At 44.3% G+C, this 19892-nt stretch overlaps 2 non-coding genes across 2 annotated transcripts; both read left to right on the plus strand.

The window, feature by feature from the left end:
• The first annotated feature begins 1617 nt into the window (after positions 1-1617).
• LOC142313401 (U2 spliceosomal RNA) lies at positions 1618-1814 on the plus strand. Its single transcript, XR_012754444.1, has one exon. It is a non-coding gene; the product is annotated as a U2 spliceosomal RNA (small nuclear RNA).
• A 6774-nt stretch (positions 1815-8588) lies between these two features.
• Positions 8589-8779, plus strand: LOC142313396 (U2 spliceosomal RNA). The gene has a single exon (XR_012754439.1). It is a non-coding gene; the product is annotated as a U2 spliceosomal RNA (small nuclear RNA).
• The last annotated feature ends 11113 nt before the right edge of the window (positions 8780-19892 follow it).

The following is a 19892-nucleotide window of genomic DNA, read 5'->3' on the forward strand; positions in this document are numbered from 1 at the left end:
TCCCCTGTTTTATTTGTCAGTGTGATTGAGCCTTTGTTATGTATGATCAGGCATGAGAAAATGATAAGAGGGATGATAATACCTGGTAGTGGCGGTAAGAATGTGAAGGTGCTTGGCTATATGGATGATGTAGTGATAGTGAGTGAGAGTATTGCGTCTATGACTAGAGTAAAGCTGTTGTTGGATTTCTTCTGTGGCGCGTCTGCTTTTAAAGTCAACTGGAATAAATGTTGTTTTAAGTGTTTTGGTGATAGTAGTGTTAAGATGGACGGAGTGACAAGTGTGGATGGTCCAATCAAAGTGCTGGGTGTGTTGTTTAATGATGATCTGAGAGGTACGGAGAGTTGGGAAGAATGTGGATTGCGGATTGAGAGGAAACTGAATTTCTGGAGAATGCGTGATCTGACATTGAATGGTAAAGTTTTGATTATTAAGGCCGTGGTGCTGCCGAATCTCCTTTATATCTCTGGGGTCTTCCCATCCCCATATAAAAAGATAAAAAGAGTAGAGAAACTGATTTTTACCTTTTTTTGGGGGAGCAAAATGGAAAAATTAAAAAGAGAGCATTTATACAAGGCCTGTCATTATGGGGGTTTAAACTTTCCAAATATTGAAATCTTTCTTAGTCTTCATTATATTAAGACGGTAGTAATCCTAATGGGAAAGAACAATAAAGGGGCCTACATGGTGAGGTATATGGCGGGCTGGATACTGTATGGCTTGTGTTGGGTAAAAAGGGATGCGCGTGTGCCTGTGTCGTTCAAGTGTCCAGTCTGGTACGACATAATTGAGAGGTTTATTAGAAAAAATGATTTGCTGGCTGTACCTATGAGTGAGTTCAGAGCAGCGAAGAGAGTGATGAAAAGGATGAGAGCGAATGAGGTAGAATGTAATATTAATGATTTGAGAGGGAATGATGTGTCAGATGCATGGAAGAAACTGAGTACACCGGGTATGTCTAATAAGCAGAGGGATGTTGTGTGGTTGGCATTGCATGATATATTACCTGTGAGAGAAGTGCAGAAGAGAAGGGACCTGATTAGAACGGATGTGTGTCCACGGGAGGGATGTGGTGCCCGTGAGACCGTGAGACATGTCATGTGGGACTGTGATTACGCCTATAGTGTGTGGAAATGTGTAGGAGGCCTGTGTAAGGGGCTGGCTGGTGTGAACCATATTAATTGGAGGGTGGCTATGTTTGGCATTGGTGCGTGTGGGAGTGTTAAAGAGAGGATTTTGTGGCTTATCATGGCTTGTGTGATGGAAAGCTTATGGGATGTCAGAAATTTGGGACTTTTTAAAAGGAAGGTGGTTCCTATTAACGACTGTGTAAGATTAATTCTTTCCAGACTTTGTTATTTACCAAAGGGATAAGAGTAGAGGTGGTGGTGGATTGGACGCTGAAGGCATATGGAAGGTTTTAAAGTGGCATTATTTGGTGAAGTATCAATAAGAGGTAAATTCTCTCTTTTTCAGTATTCTCTGTTTTGTTTTTTTTTTTGTTTTTTTTTGTGATACTTCCTTTGGATATGTACTGCAATACTTTTTAGACAATTAAAAAAAAAGAATATAACCATTGTGATGAGTTTGGATAAACAGCAAAGTTGTAAACTTGATATTGTTGTTTTTAATTAACCTGAATGGTTTTAAAAAAAAAAAAATCTGTTCTTATCAGTTTAATATCTGATACGTCCCCTATCTGGGGACCATATATTAAATGGATTTTTAGAACAGGGAGATGGAAAAAGAGCTTGCTCTGTCCACTCCACGCATTGACCTGGTATTGCAGTACCTCCAGGACCGGTGCATCCCTTCTTAACCCAGTTTCCAAAAGCAGAACTCAATTCACCTGATTCATATTAGCCCGATTAATGAATTGAAAGAAAGCATACAACTTCATATGCACCTCAATTTGGCCCATTCACTTTTCACACTTCCTCCTTTTTTTTTATCTTTCACACTTTTGACTTGCTTTATTCATCCAAAAGCTGCGCCAAATAGCACACTCATCACCACTCAACTTGACCAACTCTGTTATGTCCCGTGCAGTATCTTGTTCTCAGTCTTATCTAGATCATTTGCAATTGAATGGAATAGATCCCTTTTGGACAAAGTGGATTCTGCTGCTGCTGCTGCTGCAGTGACCACAGGTGTGAGACGATCTAGAATTGGCATCTGGTGCTATCTCTCCGCTTCCACTCCAAATAAAGTTACCTGTTTATTCCTATCATGCATTGGTTTTTGGTGTTTTCTTTGAGCAATGATGATGTCTTTAGTGGTCTGTTGGCTCCCCCTCCTGGAGGAAGAGTTTGCTTGCTCTTGGACATTCTAAAAGAGAGGTCATGATAGACATTTAGCTTCTGAGCCCAATTGGGGACAGTCATGGGTGATGAATGTTTTGCAACCTGCTGCGAAGCCTGATACCGCAATGTAAGGAACGTCAAATACTAAGAATGGGCGGCCTATGAAAGAATTAGTACTTTCATTAAGTATACTTAAACGGCTAATTGGGAATAGACAAACTGTAAAAAGCCCTCTGAGAAAGCCCCTCTCTAACCTTTGTTAGTAAGCTTTTCTGTAGTCTGCCTGTTGATGTATTTTCCGTATGAACAGTGCACAACATGAAGAGACGGAACACTAGCGGCTTGTCACAATGCCCCCCGCTGACATCACAATAGCGCTGCTGCCTAGAAAGCCAGCTGTGCAGGGGGATGACAGGAGAAGGGATGCGGGTGGTGAGAAGGGTACAGAGGGCAGGGTTTGGGGGCTGGGAAGGAAAGGGAAAAGATTAGGGTTTGGGGATGATGAAAGGGCTTTCTACGGGTAAGGATGGCAGAGGGTGGCAGTGACGGAAAGTCAGGCAACCTGTCCTGTCCGTCTTTTTGTATCATGAATTGGAAAGACTGCAAGGGGGAGGGGAGTTGCTTGTGCCCAAAAGGAGGAGTTATTCAGATTCATTGCAGTGGGCGGCGGCTGCAAAACGCACCATTCTTCTTGTTTTTGCTCTGCAAAGCAGCCTTTTCAAGGGTTGGCTTGGGTGACAAAATGTCTTCTGTAGGCGTGGGTTTGTCTCCCTCTCACTCTCTCTCCCTAAGATGTGTCCGGCATAGGCCAGGGTGCCACTCGAGGCCCAAACCAATTCTGGTTATTGCTTCTTGGCCTTTTGGCTGAGATCAGATGCAGAGCTTAATTGTTTTGTGTTTGGTTTTGGCTGGAAGGTGCCCAGGGTACCCGGTTCCTTGGCCTGGGGGGATCGTTTCATCTCACGGTGGGACTTCACCCCCCTGCTGCTATTGGGGAGCCGGATTAGTCCTTGGGCAACGAGAGGTGATCCCCCGGCGAAAGGCCGTGCCCGTGGAGACGGAAAGCCTTTTGCTAAATGCCTTGCATTCAGCGCTTTACCACTGGCTCCGGCCAGATACTGAACTCTGTTAAGTTCGAGATTCCCGAGGGCCACATAGGTTATGGGCATCCACTTGAGTTCGTTAACCAAGTAATGCGTAACCTGTTGGGCGTGAGAAATGAGGATATATATTGCCTGCAGGAGAGGGGGCAAACCATCTATATCCTCACATTGACGACCAAGGCCGCCTGTGGAAGACTCCAGGAGCGAGTTAAGGCAGAGACGTGCAGTAGACTGTTGGAGGGAGTGACTGTGACGTACCTATATGGAGATGGCGAAGTCCCACTCGTAGTATACATGTACAACCCCCATGTATCTGAGGAAGACATCATGCTCTTCCTGAGCAGGTACTGCTCCTCGGTGCGCTCGTCAGGGAGAGTCATGGGCTACAGTGGGTTCTGGAACGGAAAGCGAAAGTTCCTGGTACGGTTCAGACCCGACTCGGGGAGAATTGATGGTCTAATGCATCCTCCATCCACAGTTGTGCTGGGTAGGAACCATGGGTCTTTGTTTTACAATGGACAGCCAGTCTATTGTAGGAAATGTGGCGGCCTTGGTCATGTGCAAAGCAACTGCACAAATGAACGGAGAAGTCTGTGTCACAACTGCGGCAGGTGGGGGCACGCCTCCAATGAGTGCCAGAGTGAAAAAACTTGCAGTGGATGTGGCTCAGGTACCCATCTTTTCACTAATTGCCCGTTGCGGACAAGGCGACAAGGAGGTCCTCAGGCACCTGCGGCTGGTTCCGCAGGAGTGCCAGCCAAAGGCAGCTTGGCCAAAATGGGGACCTCTGGGATGAGTTTTGCAGATGTGACTGCAGGGCGTAAAAAGACTGGTACAGCAGTTCTCCCTTCAGGAAACCAGTCAAATGTTCTAGCTACTTCCAGCACAGTTGGATCATTACCCTCTCTTGCAGAAGTCCAGGTTACGCCTGGTGGAGAGATGGGATCCCCTCAGAGCGGTTCTGGGGAAGGGCAGAAGCAACAGGAATGTTCTGCGGTTCCTGAGACCCCTGGCTTGTCAGCGGTGTCTCAGGTGGATTCCGGTGGAAGTGGCGTTCGCCACCCAGAGGTCCGCCCGGAGGTCCGCCCGGAGGTCCGCCCGGAGGTCCGCCCAGATGTCCGTCCAGATGTCCGTCCAGATGTCCATCCAGATGTCCACCCAAAGGGTCACCATGATGACCACATTGATGTTCCCTGTGATGCCCGCCCCGATGCTTCCACAGCTGTTTCCGGTGAGGTCTACTCAGATGTCCAGGATGATGCTGGCCCTGTTGTTCGCCCAGATGTTAGTTTAACCATGGAGAAGGTTGGTCCAAAGGTCCCTGGCGTCCAACTGGAGGCGGACCAGATGGACCTAAGTGCCAGTTCTAAAAGAGCTGGTGAGGACTTGGAAACAGAGGGTAAGAAGCGAAAAACCCTCATTGAACAATCTGTTCCCAGTCCATCAGGCACAAATATGGACCCAAACTATCAGCTCTCGGACTCTGATGAGACGAGTAGTCTAAAAACTGTCTCATCTCTTTATGTGGGTTCTGATGTGTCGGAATTTGAGATTTCGGACTAAACAACGAACCAATAAATGGCTGCAATTCGTGTTGCCTCACTCAACGTGAGAAGCCTGAAAAGCCCAATTAGAAGGGCGGCCTTGTTGGCCTGGCTACTGACATTGAACTTTGAAGTTTTTTTTCTCCAGGAATGTGGTATAAGCCACGATTTAACCTACAATGACCTTAAAAAGGACTGGTCTATGGGTCCCTCAGTGTGGTCTGGGATTAACACAAACAAAGCCGCCGGCGTGGGTATTTTATTCAAAAACAAAAATGTTAATGTTTTATCCGTTACTGGGATTTTACCTGGTCGTGCATTATTAGTTCATGTTGTTATTAATGGGTTTCTATGTCGTTTTTTAAATGTTTACGCCCCCCCCCCAGATAAGAATGAGCGAGCCTCCCTTCTTAATGACATTTCTTTGTTTTTAACAGGTCCCTCTCCTTTGGTGGTGGGAGGGGATTTTAACTGTTTAATGTTGGGAGAGGGGAGAGGGGGGGGCGACCTGGCTAGACGGCCTGACAAAACCTCTAGTCAGGTCAAACATATGTTAACTGATTTTAATTTGCAAGATGTATGGAGAAAAACTCACTCAGCTGATCCGGGTTATACGTGGAAGGGTGGCTCTGTGAATTCCCGTATAGATTTCCTATTTTCCTCCACAGACACCTTTGTACCAAAAGCTGCTGGATTGATTGAAAATATTTTTTCAGATCACGCCCTCTTACATGCGGTGTTGGAACATGAGGGAGAGGCAAAAATAGGTAAGCGTGCATGGAAGTTGAATGTGACTTTATTAGAGGACGAGAAAACTAAGGCTGACTTTATTGCAAAATATAAGATCTGGAGAAGTAAAAAGCCCCCAAATCAAACTATGTTAAACTGGTGGGAGGGCGTAAAATGGCGCATTAAGGATTTTTTTATTAAAGTGGGGAAACGGAAAGCCAGAGAAAAAAGAAGTAGTTTTAAAGATTTTAATGTTCGGTTGGAAACTCTCCATAAACTAAAGGCATGGGGGGTACCTGGTGTAGATGAGGACATTTCCAAGCTTAAAATAGAAATACAGAGGTTTTTGGAACAAAAGGGAAAAGAGATAGTGTTCAATTCCCATGTCAAATATCTAGAGGAAGGAGAGACATGTTCAAGATATTTTTTTAAAAAAGTGGGGGAGAGGAAACATTTTATCCAAGAATTAGAAGGACAATCTTCTGTTCAAGGCATGCTGGATGAAGCTTTTAATTTTTATAGTACTCTTTTTAGTCTTAAAACTACTGATGAATCTGCTTTTAAAGATAATCTTAATGTTTTATCCCAGTTTTTAAGCAAAGAGGATCAACAATTAATTTCAGTGGACATAAATCATGGGGAGATTGAGGAGGCTGTGAAAGACTTTAAAAAAGGTAAAGCCCCGGGGTCGGACGATCTCCCCATGGAGTTTTATCTTTGTTTTTGGGATTTTATTAAGAATGATCTTTTAGCAGTTTTTAGTGAAGTTTTTAAGACTGATGTTTTACCCTCATCATGGAAAAAATGTGTGATTACCTTAATTTTTAAGAAAGGTGATAGGTCAAGGTTGGAAAACTGGAGGCCTATCTCCCTTTTAAATACAGAATACAAAATTTTAGCTAAAGTGATTGCAAGTAGAATGAAAAAAGTTATTAAACATGTCATCCACCCAGATCAGGTCTGTGGCATCCCTGGAAGAACCATTCGGGAGCATCTGAATCTTATCCGGGACCTGATCTGGTATCAGAGTGACTGTAATCAACCTATGGCTATTTTATCACTTGATTTTATGAAGGCATTCGACAGGGTATCACATTTGTATCTTTTTAATGTTCTGAAAAGAATGGGTTTCCCTACAGTTTTTATTGACAAAATCAAGCTTTTATATAAGGATTCATATGCACAGGTACTAGTCAATGGTTTTGTCACTAAGGAGGTTGCCCTCCTGTCTGGGGTAAAACAAGGCTGCCCCATGTCCCCACTGTTGTTTGTATGCGCAATTGAACCACTTCTGTGCCGCCTTCGGCAGGATAGGGTGGTCAGGGGGGTGCCTATTCCAGGGGGTGGTGGAAACCAGGTAAAATCATTGGTCTATATGGATGATGTCTCTGTGTACTGTGCAAGCTCTGCAGCTGTGAACAGGACCCCCTGAACACTGAGATATTCAGCGCAGGGTCTGGCTTTCGTCTGAATGTCGACAAGTGTGACTGCTTGATTACTGGCCCCTGGGAGCCCGAGCCACCAAAAATCCCAGTCCAAACTGATGGTATTAAGATTTTGGGTGTACAATTTGATGCAAGAAATGACGGATGTACAAATTGGGATTTGGTATTAGATAAAATCAATAAAAAGATTTATTTTTGGCAGCTAAGGAAAATGTCCATGGAGGGGAAGATACTTGTGATAAAAATGGTTTTATTTCCTATTATCCTGTTTGCGGCAATGGTGTTCCCCCCCCCCAACTCCCTCTACCTGAAGAGGCTTCTCAAACCCATTTTTTATTTCTTGTGGGGCTCAAAAATGGAGAAGCTGAGGAGGGTGATTGTCAGCAAGAGTAAGGGTTACGGAGGTAAGGGGCTGCCTGATCTTAAACTGTTTTTATTAATCAAGTTCTTTGTATTCTGTTTTAATTATCTGAAAAATGACAGGGCTTTTGCATGTTTTTTAAGGTACAGCACGGGGTATGTTTTTAAAAAACTGCATGTTGATATTTTACCTAATCGTCCTGTCCTTTTATCCCCTCCGAAACAATATAAGATCTTAGAGACTATTATATCTGAGTATGATCTGATAAATGTGGACAAGGGAGTCTTGTCCAATCAGCGTAAATTGACAGCCGCCTGTCAGGGTCATGAGATTATGGAGGATGTGGCTAATTTTTCCCCGTCTAGGTGCCGATTAATTTGGAACAACGTCTCATGCCCTGCTCTTAGTAATATGCAAAAGGATCTGGCCTGGCAAATAGTCCACCAATGTCTCCCCACAAGGGGCTTCCAACATCGTAGGGGACTTGTGGCCAGTGCCAGATGTCCAAGAGACAGGTGTGCACAGGAGGAGACTGTGTTCCACCTGTTCTGGTATTGTGCTTACGCACAAGAGGTATGGCAGACAGTGGGCACGCTCCTGAAATGGGTGTGTGGGTTGCGTACCCTAAATTGTGATGTGGTGTTATACGGTATAATTGATTGTCCTACCATGTGCCAGGCAAAAATCGCATGGCTCATAATTAACAGTTTCAAAGAGGCCCTATGGAAAACCAGAAATATTTTACTGTTCAAGCATGATTGCATCCCTGTAAAAGACTGTATAGGTCTTGCATTGTGTAACATGTACACGTATTATTTGAGAGATTGCAAAAATCAGGGAACAATAGAAGCAAAAAAGGCATGGTGTCTCCAGATATGGAACACTTTTATGTATTTATAATCATATTTAATTTGTGATTCTATATGTCTATTACTATATTGTTTTTAATGTATTTTATGTCATGTTTTAAGTAAAATGCTGGTTTTATGTGATTTTATGTGATATTTTACTGTACCTGTGAAAACCAGTTTTTGGGTTTTATGATGCATTTCATGTGCACAACTAACCGTGTTTTGCACCTAATGCGTGACTTTTTGTTTGTAATGACTAATGAGTTTAATAAAGCTTGTTTGAAACGTGATCTGTTCTTATCAGTTTAATATCTGATACGTCCCCTATCTGGGGACCATATATTAAATGGATTTTTAGAACAGGGAGATGGAAAAAGAGCTTGCTCTGTCCACTCCACGCATTGACCTGGTATTGCAGTACCTCCAGGACCGGTGCACCCCTTCTTAACCCAGTTTCCAAAAGCAGAACTCAATTCACCTGATTCATATTAGCCCGATTTAATGAATTGAAAGAAAGCATACAACTTCATATGCACCTCAATTTGGCCCATTCACTTTTCACACTTCCTCCTTTTTTTTTTATCTTTCACACTTTTTACTTGCTTTATTCATCCAAAAGCTGCGCCAAATAGCACACTCATCACCACTCAACTTGACCAACTCTGCTATGTCCCGTGCAGTATCTTGTTCTCAGTCTTATCTAGATCATTTGCAATTGAATGGAATAAATCCCTTTTGGACAAAGTGGATTCAGCTGCTGCTGCAGTGACCACAGGTGTGAGAAGATCTACAATTGGCATCTGGTGCTATCTCTCCGCTTCCACTCCAATTAAAGTTACCTGTTTATTCCTATCATGCATTGTTTTTTGGTGTTTTCTTTGAGCAATGATGATGTCTTTAGTGGTCTGTTGGCTCCCTCTCCTGGAGGAAGAGTTTGCTTGCTTTTGGACTTTCTAAAAGAGAGGTCATGATAGACATTTAGCTTCTGAGCCCAATTGGGGACAGTCATGGGTGATGAATGTTTTGCAACCTGCTGCGAAGCCTGATACCGCAATATAAGGAATGTCAAATACTAAGGATGGGCGGCCTATGAAAGAATTAGTACTTTCATTAAGTATACTTCAACGGCTAATTGGGAATAGACAAACTGTAAAAAGCCCTCTGAGAAAGCCTCCCTCTAACCTTTGTTAGTAAGCTTTTCTGTAGTCTGCCTGTTGATGTATTTTCCGTTTGAACAGTGCACAACATGAAGAGACGGAACACTGGCGGCTTGTCACAATGCCCCCTGCTGACATCACAATAGCGCTGCTGCCTAGAAAGCCAGCTGCGCAGCAGAAGTTGCTCTTTGGGTGGGATGGTGGGCTAGTGGAAGGAGGGGGCAAGCACTTTTTTCCCCGGGTGGTAGGGAGATGACAGGGGAAGGGATGCGGGTGGTGAGAGGGGTACAGAGGGCAGGGATTGGGGGCTGGGAAGGGAAAGGATTAGGGTTTGGGGATGATGAAAGGGCTTTCCACGGGTAAGGATGGCAAAGGGTGGCAGTGACGGAAAGTCAGGCAGCCTGTCCTGTCCTGTCCTGCCTGTCCGTCCGTCTTTTTGTATCATGAATTGGAAAGACTGCAAGGGGGAGGGGAGGTGCTTGTGCCCAAAAGGAGGAGCTATTCAGATTCATTGCAGTGGGCGGCGGCTGCAAAACGCACCATTCTTCTTGTTTTTGCTCTGCAAAGCAGCCTTTTCAAGTGTTGGCTTGGGTGACAAAATGTCTTCTGTAGGCATGGGTTTGTCTCCCTTTCTCTCTCTCTCCCTAAGATGTGTCCGGCATAGGCCAGGGTGCCACTCAAGGCCGAAACCAATTCTGGTTATCGCTTCTCGGTCTTTTGGCTGAGATCAGGTGCAGAGCTTCACTGTTTTGTACCTGGTTTTGGCTGGAAGGTGCTCGGGATACCTGGCTCCTTGGCCTGGGGGGGATCGGTTTACCTCATGGTGGGACTTCACCCTCCTGCTGCTATTAGGGATCCAGACTAGTCCCTGAGCAACGAGCAGTGATCCCCGGTGAAAGGCCGAACGCGTCTTGGACGGTAAGTCTTTATACCCGAGTGCTATGCCTTGCACTTATGTTAACTTCACTGGCTCTGGCCAGCTGAAGAATTCCTTTAAAATTGTGGTCCCTGCAACCATTGTGGGTTTTGACAACCCTGGGGCCTTCTTCACACAGATCCTGCAGGGTCTGTTGGGTGTGACAAGGAGTGAAGTGTACTGCCTGCAGGAGAGGGGGCAGAACACATACATCCTGATGTTGGATTCCCGAGCGGCTTGTCGGACATTCCATGACCTTGTCAGAATCCACAGCAACCATCCGCTGCTGGATGACGTGGTCTGTACATGTTTGTACGGTGGTGATGAGGTGACCCTGGTGGTGTACATGCACAGTCCATTTGTCCCTGAGGATGACATTATGTTATTCTTGAGGCGATACTGTGTATCGGTACGATCCACAGGGAAAGTTATGGGCAAGAGTGGTCTCTGGTGCGGAAAGAGACGCTTTATGGTCCGTTTCAACCCTGATCCGGATGGGGTGGAGGGTTTCATGCACCCTCAATCCTTGGTGGTAATCGGAAAAGAGCACGGTTACCTGTTCTTCAACGGGCAGGTTAACCGATGTAGGAACTGTGGCGACACAGGACATATGCAGAGGGAGTGTGGCAAAGAAAAGATGGTTTGGTGCCACAGTTGTGGCGATTGGGGACACACGTCCAGAGACTGTAAAAAAGAAAAGACCTGCAGTGGCTGTGGTGGAAGTACCCATCTTTTCAGCAACTGTCCGATGCGACCAAAACCAGAGAGAGGCTCCCGTATGACTGCGGCTAGTTCCGCAGGAGTGCCTACTGCTGCCGGTACGGCCAAAACGAGGGCTTCTATTCGCTCCTACATGGACGTAACTGCGGGTTGGAAACAGTCTTTTCCATCTGTTGCACTCCCTGTAAACCTGTTGCGTGACCCTGCGATTGTCTATGCCAGAGGTTCCCAACTCCAGTCCTCAAGGCACACCAACAATGCATGTTTTCAGGATTTCCTTAGTATTGCACAGGTGATAATTTAATCACCTGCAAAGGTGCTGAATCCAACACCCATGCAATGCTAAAGAAATCCTGAAAACATGCACTGTTGGTGTGCCTTGAGGACTGGAGTTGGGAACCTCTGGTCTATGCGGCCGACTGTGAACCCACTTCTGCAGAAGCCCAGGTTTTGACTGGTGAGGAGTCGGGTGAACCTCAGAATAGGACTGAGGAAGGGCCAGAGAAAAAAGAACAAACAAAAATCTGGAGCACTTGACCCAGCTGATTGGGGCAATGCTAGCGGTGTGGCGGAGATTTCTTTTACAGTTGTTCCAGAGACCCCGATGTCTTCCTTGGAGCCTTCTGGAGGATCTGGTGAGGCTGTGGCAGACTACTCTGATGACTGCTCGGTGAGGGACCGATTGGATGACCAGCCAGATGACTTCCTTGTTGCCCGTCCTGATGACTGCCTCTCGGAGGGTCCTGAGGCCTCCCGTGATGACCGTCCTGGTGATGTACATGATGACAACCATGATGCCACGCGTTCTGATGACCATCCTGATGAGGATTGCCCTGCCGTTCTTTCCAGTCAAGTGGTGGCATCCCCTGATGACCTGGTTGGCCAAGTTGGAATTCTACCCCCGGAGGTACAGGAGGAGGAGTCCCAGATGGATGTCAGTGCCTGAAAAAAACGAGGTCGGGAAGGTGACTCTGAGGATCGCTTAACAAAACTCTATTTTTGTGAGGTATTATCCCCACCCAGTGACCCTGAGGGTGGTGTGTTGTATGAAGCGTCCGATAGTGATACTAGTAGCTTGGACTAGTAGCGTTCTTCTGCTACATCGGCTGCGCGTCTCATTGAGATTGAGATGGAAAGTGTGGAGTTAAAAAAGGAACATTAATATGGCGGACATTCGTATTGCTTCTTTAAATGTGAGAAGCCTGAAGAGCCCAGTGAGGAGAGCGGCTCTTTTTGCTTGGCTACTGACATTAAGCTTTGACGTTTTCTTTCTACAAGAATGTGGAATTGAGCATGAATTCTCTTACCCCAAGCTGAAAAAGGACTGGTCTGCAGGACCCTCTGTGTGGTCGGGGTCCTGTGACAATAAGTCAGCTGGGGTGGGAATCCTGTTCAAGGGACATAATGTGGATATATTGTCAATAACTGAAATTGTTCCAGGTCGTGCTCTTTTAACGCATACAGTTTTTAATGGTTTTAAATGTGATTTTATGAATATTTATGCTTCCCCTGAAAAAAATGACCGTTCCTCCCTTTTCAGCAATCTTCCCCTATTTTTAACAGGTTCTTCCGCTATGGTCTTAGGGGGAGATGTTAACTGTGTTATGATGGGGGAGGGGAGGAGTGGGGGAGGTATTTCTTGCAATATTGACAAAACTTCTAGTCAAATTCAACACATTTTAACTGATTTTAAACTGTTTGATGCTTGGAGGAGGAGCCACCCGACTGACCCTGGTTTCACGTGGAGTGGGGGGGTGGTATCCTCTCGTATAGATTTTATTTTCCCTTCCACAGGAGTTTTTAAGTTGAAAGCAGCCAGCCTGATGGACAACATATTTTCTGACCACAAGCTCTTACACACCACCCTGATGTACCCAGGTGAGGAAAGAACTGGGAAAAGTGTTTGGAGATTAAATGTAACGCTTTTGCAGGATGAAAAAATCAGGGCTGATTTTATTGATAAGTATAAAACTTGGAGGAAGTGCAAACACCCTGACCAAACCATGCTGGGGTGGTGGGAGTGTGTTAAAGTCAGAGTAAAGGATTTCTTTATAAAAATGGGGAAAAAGAAAGCCCAGGAAAAAAGGAAATGTTTTAAGGATTTTAATATTCGTCTGCAAACTCTCCATAGGTTAAAAGGATGGGGTGTACCTGAGGTTGAGAACGATATAGCCAAACTTAAGATGGAGATTCGGAAATACCTTGAACAGAAAGGAAAGGAGATTATTTTTAGTGCCCGGGTAAAACATTTGGAGGAGGGGGAGACTTGTTCAAGGTATTTTTTTTTTAAAAAGTGGGGGAGCGTAAACACATAATTGAGGAATTAGAGGGCCAATCCTCCACAAGTGCTATTTTAAATGAGGCTTTCAATTTTTATTCTGATCTTTTTAACCTTAAAAATATTGATGATTTTACTCTTGCTGATAATCTTAATTTTTTATCCCAGGTTTTAAGTAAAAATGACCAGGTTTTTTTATGTGCTGAAATTAACCAGGAGGAGATCGAGGGGGCCCTGAAGGACTTTCAGAAAGGTAAAGCCCCGGGGTCGGACGGTCTCCCCATTGAGTTTTATTTAACTTTCTGGGATTTTATCAAAGCCGATATTTTACAAGTTTTTAGTGAAGTTTTTAAGATTAATTTATTGCCTCATTCTTGGAGACATAGCATTATCACTTTAATTTATAAAAAGGGTGATAAAACTAAACTGGAGAACTGGAGACCAATATCCCTTTTGAATACCGATTATAAAATCATAGCCATGGTGATTGCCATACGGATGAAAACAGTCATTAAAAGTATAGTTCACCCAATCAGGTATGCGGCATCCCAGGGAGGTCCATATGGGAACATCTTAACTTAATACGGGATATCATATGGTACCAGAAGGAACGCAAACAGCCGCTGGCAATCTTATCTTTAGATTTCCAAAAGGCTTTTGACAGGGTCTCACATTTTTACCTTTTTAAAGTAATGGAGAGAATGGGCTTCCCCATGGTTTTTATAGAAAAAATAGGACTTTTATACAAAGAATCTTTTTCCCAGGTTTTAATTAATGTTTTTTTTACACAGGAAGTGGCTTTGCTGTCTGGGGTGAAACAGGGGTGCCCCATGTCCCCCCTTCATTTTATTTGCGCCATTGAGCCCCTCTTGTGTCGTTTACGGGATGATAAAGTTATTAGAGGGGTCCCCATCCCAGGAGGGGGAGGACAGCAGGTCAAGGCCCTAGCTTATATGGACGATGTTTCACTGTATTGTACGACCACACGGCTGCTGTTAACAGAGCAATCCTGGACACGGAAATTTTTAGCTTAGGCTCTGGTTTTAAACTCAATGTGAATAAATGTGATTGCATGACGGTGGGACAATGGGAGCCAGACCCCCCCCAAAATCCCAGTACAAACAGAAAGCATTAAAATATTCGGGGTCCTATTTAATGCAGAAAATGACGGTCAAAAAAACTGGGACTCAGTACTGGGTAAAATAGACCAGAAAATTTCTTTGTGGCAACTACGGAAATTGTCAATGGAGGGGAAGATCCTGGTAATTAAAATGGTTTTGCTTCCAATTATTTTATATGCTGCCATGGTTTTCCCTCCAAATTCCCTGTACATGAAAAGACTGCAAAAGCCTGTATTTTACTTTTTATGGGGGTCAAAAATGGAGAAGCTGAGGAGGGTGGTGGTCTGTAAAAGTAAAAGAAATGGTGGTAAGGGCCTCCCAGACCTACGACTGTTTATTTTTATTAAGTTTTTTGTATTTTGTTACAAGTGTATTAAGATAGAAGGGGCTTTCTCATGTTTTCTCCATTATTGCACAGGGTTCCTCTTTAGGAAGTTGCAGATTGAAATGCAATCTAACTGTCCTTTTCTGTTATCTCCCCCGAAACAATATGAAGTTTTAACCAAAGTAATTGATGAATATGACTTAACTAATGTTGACCCGCAGGTCCTCTTGTTGAGGATAAAGAATTGAGTATCCAAAAATACTTAATTCAGCCATTTCATAGACTCAGGTATATAGTTTAGCAGATGTGAACTAACACACATATTTGTGAATGCTTTTGTTTCTTACTAACATGTATATATGTATATTGCATATTCAGTGTATTTTCCTTAGACACAGTATATACAGCTTGAAGATGGCTGCCATTTCCTGTTTTGCACATGAGACAGATGGACAAAAGAAATTCCTGGAGCCTGGACTGACCAATCCAAGGAGGATGTGCAGATCTCTCTACGTCATGAAGCCCTGCGATACTTGATTGGACTAAAACTTTTGTTTACACCCCCTTACTGCTCAGTCTAGAGTTTTTTCAAATAATAAAGATCACTTGGTCAGAGCCAGTCATGGAGATAGATGTAACTGACTTGCTGTTCAGTTATTTAGTCTCGAAGTGCACTCATGACATTTTAATTTGAAACAGCAGCCAGATCCCGAGAGACCTTTTGAGTCTCACCATCATCATCGTCATTTTTAGCCTTGACAGTTGGCGCGCCAAGTGTGGGGCCACCGAGAAGAGTGAGTCAGAGCTTCCACTTTCTGGATGTCTGGGGCTACTCCACAAGTATCCAGGAGTTGCTCGATATCGAGGATTGATCCCCCTCCATTCCGCGGTAAGCATCATATACATTGTGTGTGCTGTTTTACCTATGGTTCGAGAGACACCTGGCGAAAGGGGGTGGTCACTAGTCCGGAGAATGGTAGTGCACCGGAGACCTAACGGTGTGACTGTCACCCGCCGGTGACCTAGAGAAGGACCCAGTCCCCATAGGGGCTAGGCGTAGTTGTTAAAGGATCTGACTGTCTGTATTTCTGAGCTGTAAGTAAGGTAGAAATGGGGGGCTTTTTGAGTAGCTGTTGATTTGTATATAGTATATGGTTAATCAGGCTTGTGATTTCTCTGTTTGGTTCTCGGAGAGTTAATTGTCTGTTGCTAGCTATAGAGATGGTGGAGAGAAGCCCAGCGTGCCTGCAGTCTCTTACACAAAAAGGAGGGGGGTCAGTCCCCCACTGGCTACTTGAGCAGAGACAGACTGCAACTCTACGTCCCTGCATTTCTCCACTAAGAGGAAAGCAAAAAAAGGTGGGGGTCACTCGCTCACGCAGCTACATTCTTTAGCTGAGAGGGCAGCATTAAGGGGGGTTAGTGTGTGTTGGCCATTGCCCACCGGCTGCTTGAGACAGAGACAGAGCGGAGATCGAATTACGCAGCCTGCATTTTTTCGCTGAGAACAGAAGAGAGCAGGAAGCAAGGAAGAAGGGGGGTCATGCGCCCAGCAGAGAGGCAGAGACCGCGCAGCTCTTTGGAGTGAGGAGAAAGGAGGGGTCAGTGGGCTAACATACAGGACGCAGCAGCCTTTGTGTAGTAAAGCAAACGAAGGAGTTGTAATGATTTGAAAGAAAGACAAGTGTTATTTTGGTTTGGATTAGAGAGAAATTAACTGGTTTATGCGTTTTTCAGCATTTTGTAATTGTTGGTTTGTTTTTGGAACAGAGAGATAAGGGAATCGGCGTGTCCCCCAGTGTTTTCTTATAACACATCGATTCTTGTGTTTATAGCCGGTAATAGGAACACGTGGAGAACGGTATTAGTATCCACGTGTTGGACGCCGAAATGTGCGTCCTCTATACACGGGAAAGAGGGGGAGGGATTTCGATGGTGGTAAATAAGTGTTTTGAATCAGCGTATTTCCCCTGAGTATTAACTCATGCACTGCTATGTGAGATGCCGGAAAAAGGAACGTACGAGGAACGGTTTGTATTCTACGTTGGACGTCTAAGTGTGTCCTTATTGCATAACAGGGAGGAGGGAAAAAGGGTTCAGTTGGAGCCGGCTGGTCCAATTAGAGCACTGTATACTCTGTTCAAGAAGAGATTGTTTTTAGTATGAGCTGAGAACGCTGTCGCCCTAGTTACAAAAAAAAAAGAGGGAAAATATATAAAAGATTGTAAAAAGTTGTGTAAAATCGTTGGACTACCACTAGATGGCAGGCTGCAACCCATGTACTGAAGTTCAGATTAATCCCCAGTGAGGGTATACTGGAGGACAAAGACCCTATTCACTGTGTGTTGCTGTTTGTAGAATCACTAAATGTCTTTCTCTAGCTGTGCATCATTGTTTTCCTTTAGAAGTCATCATATCTGGTGCTAATCAAATCTTTCCTTTGTATGCTGGAATGCAAATTTACAGGCACTAAAAGTATCCCTGGTTTACTAGGTAGTTCCAGCCACTCCCAGTACACCCAGGGAGTCACAACATGGATGCTACAACTGGAAGTCGGGTGCCTGGAACTTCCTGTGGCAGCCGTCTTGCTACACCCACTGATGGCAGTATACCTCAAAAGCCACGCCCCTTGCAATGGCTCTTTGTTCAAAGCTCTCCACCCATCCCCGGTGGGAGGTGTTCTCTGGTATATATGACTAACACATTTGAATAAGTATAAATAGTATATTTGTTTACTCAGCTATCCAATACATGCAACTCAAAGATAAGTAAGTGAAATTTTTACTGAATTGATAAATAGTCATAGATAAGAATGGAATGTGTCTTTCCCCAATAGTGACGTAAGTTTGGTTTAACCCTTAGAGTTCAGGATTTCCCATTTTTAGTTTACTGTTTATACCTGAATAGGGAATATTAAATTTCATTGGATGTGCGATTTAATTTCTGTGTTTTGTTTTTTAATGGCGATTTATTTGAACAATATATTTTTATTTTGTGACTCTATCACCTTTTCTGTTTTTATGATTATTTCTAAACAATTTTATATATATTTGCAGGTTAGTCGCCCAGTCACAGCTGTCATTTAATCATGTCTCAGTTATTTCTACTATCAAAGGTTTTTCTTTTCTTTATGGATACAGTGTTGTTTATCATAAGGTTTTAAAGTTCCCCAGCAATGTATATTGTTGTAAGATATACGTTATTTTCAGTGTTTGTTCATTTTAGGTTTTAGTATGTAGCTAATTTATTGCCTGCTGTTTAATTTTTCTTATAGGGAATACCAGTATAAAAACTCTGAATTTTGCCATATTGGTAAATAAACAATTAAACAAGGGGGGAATAAGGTATTAATTATATAACAGTAGAGGGCGCAGCAGGCATATTATTTAGGTTTTGAAGCTGACCTTTTTCCCATAGGCTATGTTTATTAGATTACTATGAGGCATATCTGTTAACTGAAATGGGAAAAATCTTGTCTTATATGTTTATTTGTTTGTTTATTTATTTAGTAGTGTTGAGCGAGTATGCTTGTCACTACTCGGTACTCGCGCGAGTATCACTGTACTCGGGCTACTTGGCGGGGACCGAGTAATCTCGCGATACTCGTGCTGTACTCGTGGTCTTCATCCCTGCATGTTGGCGCTCTTTTGAGAGCCAGCCCTCATGCAGGGATTGGCTGGCAGACCACTGCAATGCCACAGCCCTGTTAGTTGTGGAATTGCAGTGATTGGCCGGCCTGCACAGCGTTACCGAGCCTTTATACCGGCGGGCGCGCTGTGCTCTGCACACAGCCATCCAGACAGTCAGTGCAGGGAGAGTGTTGCTGCTTCAGGGAAAGGTTTGCGGCCCTTTATAGTTATTTCCATAGCAGGGCTGCAAACAGTGTGACCAGAAGTCCTTCTCAGGACTAATGTAGTTGTATACAGGCAGGCAGGGTATAGCCAGGTCGGAGTACAGGAGCAGAGTCCTTCTCAGGACTATTGTTGCTGTATACAGGCAGGGCAGGCAGGGTATATAGCCATTCCTAGTGGTGACCGTATACCAGCCTTCATCATATCTGGGGCTAGTGTACACAGTCTAAAACAGTCCTGATAGTGTCAGACTTCTCAGTAATTGTCGCTCCTAAAAAGCTGTTAGGTTCTTAGTGCATCCGTGCGTGCATTTAAAAACCGCACGTGTGCCTGTCGGTGGCAGCGTACAGTTGCACGTTTTGCACAAACAAGTATATAACGCACAAGTCTAGTGAATAATACACGTCAGTCAGCAGTGTCTGATAGTGTCAAACTTCTCAGTAATTGTCGCTCCTAAAAACCTGTTAGGTTCTTAGTGCGTCCGTGCTTGCATTTAAAAACCGCACGTGTGTGCCTGTCGGTGGCAGCGTACAGGTGCACGTTTTGCACAAACTAGTATATAACGCACAAGTCTAGTGAATAATACACGTCAGTCAGCAGTGTCTGATAGTGTCAAACTTCTCAGTAATTGTCGCTCCTAAAAACCTGTTAGGTTCTTAGTGCGTCCGTGCTTGCATTTAAAAACCGCACGTGTGTGTGAGTCGGTGGCAGCGTCAGGCTCCACATTGTCCCTGGATAGAGACGTGCATGATGGCCTGTAAACCTGAAGTGCCCATTGTAAGGAAGTGGGTCTATTGTAGTATACCCTTAGGCAGGGCAGCCAAAAATTTGGAGCCTCCACATTGTCCCTGGATAGAGATGTGCATGAGGGCCTCAAAACATTGTTCCCATTGCAAAGGAGCGGGTCTCCTGTCGTTGTAGTGCCCATTCTGAAAGAATGGGCAAAAAAATTTACCACTGGGGGTATACCTGAAACAACGGCCTAACTATTGTAACGGTCATCATGGTGGCGCATGAGGAGAAGGAGGAGCAGTCCAGAGATTAGCCAAAGTCCAGAAGTGTGTTACCATGGGTGAGTGGAGGTACATGGCAAATTCCCGTTACAAACTTTAAATTCCGCTGTCATTTGCTGGTGGTGTGGTGAAGTCTGGCCCAATCCAACCCTTGTTCATCTTGATCAGAGTCAGC

The sequence above is a fragment of the Anomaloglossus baeobatrachus genome, chromosome 5 (genome assembly GCF_048569485.1).
Source record: "Anomaloglossus baeobatrachus isolate aAnoBae1 chromosome 5, aAnoBae1.hap1, whole genome shotgun sequence".
Taxonomy (NCBI): Eukaryota; Metazoa; Chordata; class Amphibia; order Anura; family Aromobatidae; genus Anomaloglossus; species Anomaloglossus baeobatrachus.